This window comes from Meleagris gallopavo, chromosome 8 (genome assembly GCF_000146605.3).
Source record: "Meleagris gallopavo isolate NT-WF06-2002-E0010 breed Aviagen turkey brand Nicholas breeding stock chromosome 8, Turkey_5.1, whole genome shotgun sequence".
NCBI lineage: Eukaryota > Metazoa > Chordata > Aves > Galliformes > Phasianidae > Meleagris > Meleagris gallopavo.
In genome coordinates, this window is record NC_015018.2 from 28,272,320 (window position 1) to 28,284,794 (window position 12,475).

Consider the following 12,475-nt stretch of genomic DNA (forward strand, 5'->3'; position numbering starts at 1 on the left):
TGCTGATTTAATGAGTTCAATACCAAAATTTGTTTATCTTCAGGGAAAATAAAACAGAAATAAATTAAATAATGTTTCTTTACATGCTTTCTCTGCACAAAGATTTCAGAAATGTTTATCTCTCAAAAAGACAAAAAAAAACCACAAAAACCATAGCAGTAACTTTTTTCTAACAAGCCCTTACATCTGCTAGACTACAAATTGTTGATATTAAGGTGTCTAATTTTAAGCAACCTTATTTTAAAAATTCCATCCATACAGATGCCAAATCAGGTGGCACCTGATGAAAGAGCCCAAGCACCCTTGCCCTTAAAAGATCAGTATCAGAAGGCAAAAAGAGGGAGCAAATAGCACAATTCCCAATATATCCATGCAGGAAGGACAGAGGCTGAGTCAATTCTATTAGAATTTCACTGTACGCTTGCAAGAAATGCAAATATTTCAGTTGTGATAAATCATGCATTAAATAGCTTCTAAGACTAAAACACCAGTCTCCCACTGCATCTTATTTTAAAATTTACTCAACAAGTTTTGTATTTTCTTTAGCTAAACATTTGCAGAGCTACAATAAACTCCCTGTGTTCTCCCACCCTGAAATGCAGCTTGGGAACTCACTGATATGGACTGCTTTCCCCTGACTCGGCTCTTAGGCACCGAGCAACAGATCACAAATTGAAAGCTTGGAGATAAAACATTTCCCCCCACTGGTCAACTCCTACTGCAGAGCAAAAATTCTTCTTTTTCCTCAGGTGCACAAAGATCTTTTAGTTACTAAAATTAATACTTAAATTTAACCCATTTCTATGATTTATCCTCAACAGTTCTGTACAATATGCTCATCTCTACTTGGCACTCAATTTTCCTCCCTAAGTTGTCAACAGTACACTTCATTAACAGATCCCGATGTTTTTCTGGCTTACGAGCAAAAATCTCTTCCACCTTAGTTAGTAATTTCTCAATAAAAAAAAAATATTCAAGCTTACAAATTTCGACCCTTTATATTACCATGTGAAAAAAGACCTCTCATCTTGCATTAAGCTGTTCTGAACCCAGAATGGAAAAAGCAATGGTTAAGTTTTGTCATTAAGATATTATTCAAATGAGTGCTCAATTCTGTTGACATGCTTTACATTTCCAGAATAACCACAGCATTGTTTTGGGAGAAAACAAAAAGTGGAGCCATTTTTATTTCAGTAATGCCTACTGGCTACTACTGAGGTTAAGGCACCACTTGATGTAAGTCTGTAAATACAAGGCAACTTTCCTCTAACTTTACTTACAGTTAAAACCTGTACATGTGAGATAACCACTGGACAGGAGGCAAAATTAAGGCATAAAAAGAAAGGAATTAATCTAAATTTGCACACTTCAAAGCAGAGAGAAAGCCTATGTATGGTAACACTCCAGGCAGGAACCCACAAAGCAATTTTTCAGTTTATTTTTTGTTTGTTTGATTGTTTAAGTACAGATACACCCATAGCAGTATTAAAAATGGCAACAAATGAACAATGTAGTACAACTAAAAAAATCAGTTGTCTCTCTTTTTCTGCTAACTGTTGCTTAGAGAAATCAGTATCTGAAGAATAAGGCTTGAAGATTTGCTAGAAGGCATGAATCTGAAGCAATTAAAGCATGTGGAGCGTCATAAAAGTCTTTAAGTATGAAGCACAGTTGATAGGGAAGAACACTGGAAGAATTCAGATGATACTGTATTGCTCTTCTTTCCCCTCAAGGCAATTTTTATCACAGCCTATTGGACTATATTAAAAATTCTTTCATTAAATTTTTATTACCACTGACAATACTACGTATGAGATGTGTCTTTAGACCAGGAACATTCTCTTTCTTACCACAGTGATTAAAGCAATGTAATGCCGATATCTAAGAAAGAGTTGTTTTTTTTTTTTAATCTTCACTTCAACACCCATCAAGAGCATCGTGGAAAATATCAGAGTGTGAACCAATATTCAATCTGAATAAATAATGTGGTGGTGTTGTTATTTTGTTATGGTAAGCAGAGAAAACTGAAAGTGCTAGCATAACAGACATCAGGAGCATCAGCGCTCTGTTCATCTAACACATCAGTCATAAAAGAGTTAAACGGTCAGGAAAATGCAGGATTAAACTTGATACACAGTGCCATGTGAAAGAAGAAGGAGAGTTATTTTTCTTTTAACTCACATTCACTCGCTATTATACCTACAAGTTCTACTTAGAAGTAGGGCAATGACATTTGCTTCTTGTTACTTAAAATGCATCAGGAATGTCTCACAGAATCTGTAGTTCTACTTATTGTCCCTGTTTCAAAGGCCAGAATGACGCTCAGTGCCACCTGCCATACCTAACCAGTAGTTCAATATCGCTATTCCGATTACTCAGTGCCTCATGCATTACAAACCACACTTTGGGAGCACTGGGAGCTCACCGGAGTGCAATTCCTCCCTACTTACAACCCAAATGTTCTGCTAGAATAAGTGGAATTCTGGTCAGAACTTTTATGTGGGACAAGAGACCAAAAATATATAGGAATTCACATCGGCCATCGCACACCTGCCAGGTCATTTACCATCAGGAGAATATAGTTCAAAGGGAACAGCCCCAACAAGCAAGAGCAATGAATGCACAGGAGGGTGGAGACAAGGATCACTGGTTATGTGAATCCTGAAACTTCAATTATCTGAAATAGTGAAGGGACAGATTCCATCTCACGGCTAGTGCTTTTACAGGCACCTCTCTGATATTCTTACTGTCTCATGTGACATCAAGTAAGGATGAAAAGACTTGAGCCTAAGAAAAATTACAGCTTTTGTCTACTGACTGCAGCCCACAGTGCCTGCACTGGACTGCTGAAGGGCAAAAGCCTCTGCATGCAGTACTCAGAGTCACAAAAGAGGTACAGAACAGATCAGGCTGGTAGGGAAGCCCGCAGATATCTTGTTCAACTTGCTGCCCAAGGCAGGGCTACTTTCAAAACCAGATCAGGTTGCTTAGGGCCTTGTTCCATCAGCTTCTGGAAATCCCCAAACACAAAGACTGCACAGAGCCTCTTGGCAATCTCACCAAGGGCTCAAACACACTTACTAAGGAAAAGAAAATCATTCTACTCAATTGAGATTTCTCTTGATGCAGTTTGTGACCTTCCGTTCTTACACTGTGTACCAAAGGCAGTCAGGGAAGGGAACTATGATAGGGGGCTCATTCATGTAGTGCATCCATTCAGCCAGCAGCTATGCCTGCTCTGAGCTTTTCTTCTCCAGGCCTAAGCAAGTCCTCAGGCTTATCACGCTGGCCACACACTCTAGAGCCCCCATTAGCACTCTGCCTAATTTGCCTGCATCCCTCCTACATAGACTGGGAGGAGCAGAGCAGGAAGGTAAGACTGGAAACTCTTCCAGAGGAAACCCTCAGTGTTGAGCACAGAGCAATCACTTCCCTTGATCTACTAGCTGCACTCTTGCAAATCTTGTAACTCTTACTCCACCACAGAGCAAGCTTTTCAGGATGCAGTCTGAGTATCACTCAACCTGTGCACCAGGACCCTTAGCCATCTCTGCAAAGGTGCTATGTAGTCAGTCCTTTGCAGCCGGCTTGGTTTTTCCATCCAGTGTGCAAGACTGCATTTGTCTTTGCTGAACACCTTAAGTTCTATGCTGGTCCATCCTTCCAAACTGCTCAAGTTCCTCTGAAAGTCAGCCCCACTCTGCCTCCTCCATACAAGATGTTCACACTCATGCATCCCAAACCCAAACAAATGATCAACAGTTCAGTCGCCGCTTGAGAATTCCTCCTTTCCCCTGTACTATTAACAACCACCTTCACTTTTGTCCATTTTTTTTCCTGTTTTTCTTCTGTTACATTCATAGAAGAAAAACTAGTATTTTAACACTTCATTCTTCTGTTATTAATTAATCAACTCTCCTGCAAAGAACAGAAAGCAGCTAAGGTGTAGGCTGTTTGGCCTATTTAAAGAATGAGCTGTTATAATTGCCATCCATCCCAGATGAATCAAAAAACAATCCCACCTTTTAGTATCCAAGAACTCATGGAACAGTTTTATGAACAAAAATGAATCCAAGAATGAGATTTATCTGGCATTTGACTGAACACGCAGCAGTTAATGCACAATGACACCCACGCACTAATTCTGCTACTTTCTATCATACGTTTCACATTCGTTCCATGACAAATTAAGAGCTTAAAAAAAAGCCAATCAACAGTTTGGCCTTTTAACAGGTTGTTTACATACACTAAAGGGAATCAGAAGCCTCGCTCAAGGTCAACTGCATTGCCAAAGAATGCAGTTCAAAACAAATTCCACCCAGGCTATGTGCCTCTGATCAGGGATTCAAAAAGCTGAATAACACATACTTGACAGACACCTACACTGGAAACACAAATCCCTTGCTCCACTCTCTTTCAGCATTTATTCACTTCACATACACACCTCTACGCAGATTCCTGGAAGCTCAGTTTCCAGATAGCTTTATTATAGTGTCATTAATTTTTCCAGCTCAGAACTATTTTCAGCTGCACATTGATTTCTATTTTGAATCTTAAACCCTAGCTCATTGCTAGGCTTAATTTCATTGTTTGCTTCAAGATTCATTTTGGACTGTTCTCTTGCAAACCAATGATATTATACTGGTGATCTCTGGGCTAAATCTACAGTAATCTTTCTTTTCTCATCAATCTAAAATAACATCAAAGCATGATATCACCCATCAATTTAAAAACCCTTAAATGCCACATTAATTCTCAGACTTCAAATTCAGAGCGATTGATTTTTTGTCAAAAGATTCTAGATTTGGTTCTTCTCATCTTCATGCCTCTTATGTCCTGTTTTGAGAGGTACCAGAGCACCATAGCCAACTTCCTTCCAAAATTTCTAGTTGAGCTGAACCTGACCTGCCAGTCATCTGTCTTACCAGACCTAGACATACCCTTCATTATTGCCACCAACTAATTTGCACACCAGTCACTCCAGGATCTCTAAAATGACAGTCTCATTTTCCAAAAGTCAGCTCCAGCAAATCTGAGTGTACAAAGCAGCTTCCAAACTCAATAAACATGCTGGGCCATCGTAGTCATTCTTAATGTTCTTCAATTATAACCATGAGAAAAAAAAAAAGGAAAAAATGAATCCTGGGAATAATTAGTGGCACCTATATCCTGACATGCATATTACTCACACCGCCAGAAATTAAAAACACTGCTCCTCTATGCCAGTAGTGTGATAAAACCACATTAAAGAACAGAAAAAACTTACGAGCTTTTTTGTCCCGTGGAGATTGTTTTAAAAATAAAGAACTGCTAGCATATAGTGTGGAGAAGTCAGATGAAAAATCCTGGCTTCTCTAGAAGGTGCCTACTCAACTTTACTCTTTTCCAACAAAAACCACACACATCAAAATCTAAAGGAATACTTCTCATAAATTTAAGTGCAAACTGCGAGTAAAGCTATCATAAGGCAATCTGACAGCAGATGAGTTTGAAATCCCTTGCAAATATTTTAAATGGCTCCAGTGTCTCAGAGAGGCGACAAACAGGTCTGTGAGTACTAAGTAATAAAAAAGCTTATTTAAAAGTTGTTGAAATACATGTTCCAGACCTGCATGCAGAGACAACTCTTGTTTGCTGTTCAGGAAAGACAAATCTATTTTTAAGGAAAAACTACTTCTGATGACAACGGTTCCAAAATCCTTAAATGAATTTCCACTTGAGCTTCTTTTCCCTATGTAAGACCGTCCACTGGAGCAGTAAGGCCTCTGCAGACTCAGAAGCAACGCTGGACAAACAAGCTTATGCTGTTGCCAGTCCAAGTGACAGATTATGCCCTCGGTCACCCCACCAGAGGACTATGAAAAACAGCCCTATGTTCAGAGATGACAGCGCCTATTCTAGAACGGAGAACCAACGCCTCCACGCTTGAAACATGTGAGATAAAGTTTGGCTGTCCTCAGAATAGCACAAGAATCACCTACACAAGCTCTGGGAGAACGCCAGGCAGCAGAGAGGCAGTAAGCAGCCTGGACCACTGCTAGCATGCAGCAGCTGCTGACTGTGTGCCAGCACACATCCTGCTACTGCAGGAACAAAAACAACTTAATTAGCAGACAGCCACAGTCTGCACTGCCTTCAGCTCCTGGACAATTTCCACACATAACTCTCCACGTCTTTCGCCCAGTATAGCTGCTGATTCACAAGCAAGGCTTTAAGTATCCGAGTATTTTATGACCTGGTTGTGCATATCATGGTGGAGACCACTGTGCCTGTGGAAAGCACAATCCTCTAATAACAGTCGTATAGGACAGGAGCTGAATGTGAAGAGAAGTCCAAACAAACACGCTGTTCTGAACAGCAGAGGAAGGAGTTTGCCAGAAACTTCTCAGTTTTTCTGTACTGGCAAGGTGGCACAGCACCAGTGCGGTACTCCAGCTGTAACTTAGAGAAGGAACATCACAACCAGCTCAGAGCACTTCTCACGTGCTCAGCCTTTCCTCCTTTTTCACAACCATTCTGAATTTTAAAGGGGGATGCAGCTTTTTCAAAACAAGCTTGGCTGAGTCACCAATAAGAACAGCAGCAGAATGTTACAGGCTGGGGCTAGTTGGCAGGACCTGGAAGCACTGGAAGCCTTCAAGGCACAGAGCTAAACAACTGGAGCTCAATGGCCAGATGGTGCAACCATTCCTTGGGAAACCTGGCACTAGCCTCAACCAGCAGCTGAGACGCTGAGTAATTCTGGCTTAAGTGCTGGAAAAACTGCCTGAAGACTTGCTCTCTCAGCTGTGGGTGAAAGTGCCACACATCCGAGGCAGGCTAAAGCAAATGTAGATTACTGCACTGAAAGTAGGAGGTAGCTAAAATGCATCAGATTTAACAGGAGTCCCTGGTCCCTGCTGCAGGTTTGAGGCAATGGTTTTGCACAGGAGATAGACTCAGACGATGGGGACGTGGCACGGTGGTGTAACACCGCACTGCCTGCATCCCACTGGGATGCTGCAGTGTCACCACATAATAATTACCTGTTATGGCACAGGCAGATCTATTTTTGAGTGCTTGCAGTCTTCAAACAGAGACTATAATGGGTTTTCTGCCAGCAGACATTTCAGAAAATTAATTCAAATTAACTTTTGAAATGGATTATATAAACGACTTTAAAGCCTTTTGTGGGCACTCTTCTTCATAACGAAGAGTGACTTTAATCAGTTTCAGTTAGCTCATTACAAGAATAAATTAAGATCTATCAGAGCCCCTTCAACTCTGAATTCACTTCCTTACTTAATTTGGATTAATTGTTCCTGTGTCTCTCCATCAGTGGCTGGAGAGCACACAGAAACAAACATTCCTGCAATATCTTCTTACTGACGGTACTGTGACATATGTAACATAAGGTGCTCTTCAGCATAGCTGGTTTTGTTCCTAATACCAAAGTAAGCATGGCTGTAAAACTTACTGTTGTGGACAAACGGAAAAACCCTAGTAATATCTGAAACTGATGCACTGCTGCTGTGTTCTTGCTTCTACCAACACAACACTTTGGTTGTTCCATTTATGTATTTCAGGTTCTCTCTAGGACTCCAACATCCATCCAAGTTTCTGGACCCTCCTAACTCCTCAGAAAGGTCTCAGGCCAGCTATGGGAACAACAAGCAATGGAAGAAGCTGTCATATCCAAGTTCCAATTGATCTCCAATTTCATTATCTTGATACAGATAGGACAGCCCAATACCATTTGCAGTTACAGCATTACAGAAAAGCAGAAAAAAAATTAGCATTTCCCATAAAGAGCTGGCTGAAATAGCCTCATGCACTCCAGAACAGCAACCTCAGCAATGGTTAGGTGCAGCCTTTCTCCCACCCCCAGTCTCCTCAAAAGTTAGGTTATGGATGTCAGTGAGGGACAATCAACAGATGGTGTCAGCAGGGACAGGGTCCCATGCCATCACATCAGAGAAGGCAGAATAGCAAATGATGCATCTGCCAGGCTTCGCTCCAAAGACACTCACAGCCGAATGCTGTGGATGAAGCTGACTGTGATTTGAGCTGCGCTTGACAGCCCTCAGCTTCTCCTCAAGTTCAGACCATACCCAGAGACTACAAAAGAAGCTCAAAACAAATGAACAAAGCAACTTGCATTTTACTGAAGTCCTCTTCGGAGCTGGAAGTAGGCTCAAGGATCAGGCAGCAATCACTGAACAGAGACTTTTCCTTATGACTAGGGTTGGCTGCTGCCTCATCTGGGGACAAGAATAACCTGTTTTGACAGATTTATTGTTCTTGTCATTTCCCACTAAACTTTCGCTAAAAGTTTTATGACCCATTTCCTACAACCAACACCCTTGCACCAGCTGACAATGCAAGGAAGTCAAGCAGACAGAGGGGAGGCAAAACAAGCTGAGAAGAAATTCATTCTGCTTGCTCAAGTGTCTTCCCCAATATTTTCCAGAAAACACTGCTACAGTATTCACTTCTTTCTCAAATACCACATCTTCCCTAGAAGCACAATTTTTAAGTCACCTTCTACTCTCACACAACATCACTGAAAGAACAGCATTAGTCACACAACCTATTTGCCTATAGCTAATTGAGAGAGTAGCTTTCTTGTATGTGCCAAGCAGACACAGGACAACAGTTCATTTGTATTTATGCCCTCTGCATCTGCAAAGCAGCGAGCTCTGAAGAAGTTGAGTAGCATTCCACTGACCAAATTACTGTGATACTGTCTTCCTAGAGAAAACTTGCACAGTGTTTACATGTTAACTGAAGGCTCCATCAGTTACTTTGAAATTGAGATGAATGAAAACCTTGGGACACCAGAAATAAAGTTGTCTCATCAGGGAAACTTGCAATAGTATAAACACAAGAATTTGTCCTTATGTTGCCATCTTTTTAAATTACTATGGGTTTGCAAGTATGTATGCATGCCTGAGCATACGTGTATTTAAGCATGAGGAGCTGAGATTCTGTTTATAGCATTTATTTGCTATGCATTGTTGTAAAAGTGTTTGTATTACCAGAAAATAGCTCTGAGGGGAAAGGAAGCAAGAGTGAAACAGAAGCGAGCATGAAAGAAAGGGTAATAAACAGCCTGTAGGAGCACCCAAGATGTGTGAGCTTAAGACTCACATTTGTTGGAAGCCTTCTGAGGAATCTTATCACTTCTTTCTCACAGGTTAAAATGAATATGTACTCGAAAACAGAAGTTAGTTTTACTTATGTTAGGTCTAATACTAAGGCTGACAAAAAACCTCAAAATCCCGCAGAGTTCTTTGGCATCTTTCATTTGTAGTTTTCTGCAAGATCTTATGTAACCTTCACAGAGAATATGAAAGAGGAACAACTCGATGCTGCATTACAGAATATACATCAGAGCATTCATACTGTGCTCCAAATCACACATGTAGCACCATTTGTCCCAAAGAATTCAAAAGAACTTTACAACCTTCACCAGACTATGAAGTTGGCCGATACAAAGCCCTGACATGTAGAACTCCCACTGCAGCAAGTAGTCGGAGTTTCACATTCAGAGAATAAGATTTGCAAACTGATGCCGAGCGCAGTGGCAAGAGAGCACAGCTTCAGGGTAAATCTATACCCCAAGAGCATAGCAGATTGTCTGAAGCCTGAGAACTTCCTGATATGATTGAAAGAATTTCTTTTAACTGTGAACAAGTTTTTCTCCTTGCTATGCAACTGCTCAATGGTCTTTGTTTCACTACAAGCTGCATTTTGCACAGAACGAAAAGCAGATGATCTTTATTCTCAGAAACACGTAGATAGCCCTATTCCTACTCCATTCAAGATCAAACACACCTCAAGACAGACCAGGGAGGAAATATAGAGGTGAAAAGAGGTAGGAGAAACAGTGACCTATCACTTCACTGAACATTCTACCTGCATGCATTCGAGTACATATCATAACAAGGACATATTCAAGGAAGATAGCCTTGTGGGGGATGACTTTAATGACAAAATGGTAGTGGAAAAAAAAAAAACAAAAAAAACAACAGGAAACAAACTGGAGTGGGCATTAAATGTACAATCAAACTATAATGCTTAAGACTAGAAGCTGTTTCTCGCATAGACTGCAACAATTTCATGACACACTGACACAAGATGTGAGAAGTACCATTACTGAGTAACCACAACCTCTCTCATATCTCTAAAGAGAACTATTCAGAGATGCAATTAAAAATATGGCAAGCAGCCATACATGGATTAGGGAAATGCAATAACTACCTCAGTAGAATTAATAACCACCTCAGTAGAATTTGAGCTGGGATTAATTTTTGTTTATGCTGAAATGGTTATTATGGTTACACTAATACAGGTTTCAGGAATTTCAATGCAATCAGATTTTGTAGGTATCGAACAGCACCATCCCAGTGAGCTCCCTGCAATACCAGCTCAGCTCTGACACAGGCAGAGGACTGCAGCCCTACAGAAGAGCAGGCAGCCATCCTCTGCCTCCTCTGCCCAAGCTCACTCAAGGATGAGTCAAGCCTGCCATGCTTTATATTGTAAAACCTGCATAAGCAGCAGCATGGTAATAAGAGCCATGACAACAGAGATCCACAGAGAACAGAAGAGATGCATCTTTCAAATTTTGAAAGTGAACGTACCCAAAAAATACCTTATGTTCACATCGTTGATAAGCCAAGCATTCATCACTTCCCTTACTCAGAGCAATTTATGGGTGAGAGTTCAAAGCAAAAAGCCCAAAGTAACATATTCTGCGTAGTGCAGTGAATTTTGTCTTCCTTCCTCCATCACATCTGTTTATTATCCTACTGTATTTCCACTCTTGTCAATGGGCAGACAGACACTTACTAGAAGTACTGCTTCCAGACTGACTGGCTTTGGTACTTGAGTACTTTACGGTAACTTTCTGCTCTTGAAAACACTAAACAAGGAAGGAAAGAAGCAAGCCTGGGGAAGCTACTCGTCATGAGAAGGCCTCAAGAGAAAATGCTATTTTATTTCCTACGTTGTATCAGTAACCTGCTAGTAAGTTTCAAATTTTAAAAGCTACTCTAAGCATTGCTGACATCACCAATTTCATATGTACTTACGCCTTCGTGGGCAAAACAGGAAACTGCCAGGTATATTTGCATAAGAAAAATATATGCGATGATGCTCTTGGTTCTGCCTGATTTAGCAAGTCTTCAAGCAATGCTGGTAAGCAGACTTGTCCACAAGTACACTTCTATCTTTAGATATTTTTGATAGCATGCCAAATATAACACCATAACCATACTTCTAGGGCCATCCCTAATACTGTTTAAAACAGGCAATACAAGATGAGGATGCCAAAAGAAATAGAAAACAAAATTTGAGGGAATGTTCTTCTTGCAGAATTTCTTGCTTTGCCTGATTAAATCTAGTCTGCATGCCACCTCTCAAAAATCAAATTCTAAGTAGTTGAAGTAGGTGCCCAAAAACAGTGATGCCCCCAGATTAGTAGATATCCTAAAGAAGTGTAGCAGAGAGACCTGTGCATATTCCATTTCAAAATTCAAGGCAAAAAAACAAACCCACACATAAGGACAGAAATATTACTTGCATATATTCACTTAAACTCTTTAGTAACCCAGCTTTTCATTTGTAAAATGCTTCTGTCTTCTCTCCTGCCTTAATACATTCATACAGTGCTGTCACTGCAGTATCCAACAAACACGGTACCCAAATTTGTTCAAAGCAGCTTTCAATATTAAAATTTAAATCCTGCAAAATACCTCAGAAGCTTCAGAGAAAATGCAGAGGCTCACACGTATTTTCTCAGCCCCGTGCTCTATTATTATACAGACACTTGATAGCAGCTCTCTGCTTCACTAGCGATGGATTAAAGCAAAATTCTTTTAATTAAAAGCCCCCAATTATTTAAATTATTTTAAAATAAGACAGAGAAGACAGAGTCATTCCCAATGACAAGTCAGCTGCTCTGAGATGAAGGAAAGCGATGCTGACAGCCACCTAATCCTCCTCCCTGTTGCAGGCATGCTGGGAACTCCGTGGGGCAACAGCAAGGGAATTCTAACGTCAGAAGGAAAAGTCTCGTCAATCTGGCACTGAACCTGTACATCTCCACCCATCAGGTGAATTTTCTAGACATGATAAAATAACGTTAGGCACTACAGACACAAAACCGCACACGCAGTATCTGCCTAATGTAATCAGACAACCAAGAGGCAGGGGAATATTCTAAGTCCTTCTGGTTTTCAGTGCCTTAGCTGACCTCATCCCTTTGCCTATTTAGCACGCTGGTTCTCTGATATGAAAGCTAAGTTTTTATCCAGCTTCTTCTGTGGCTTTCCAAAATTTAACCATATATTAGTGTTGCTGCCTGCTCTTTCTGCTCGATTCTTATAGTGCATTCAGTGGAGCTTTCAAAACAAAGACACAATTAACTAAACCCACTACTTGCACAACTCCAGGCTTTTGAACTTGCAAAATAGAAAACATCATGGCTGTA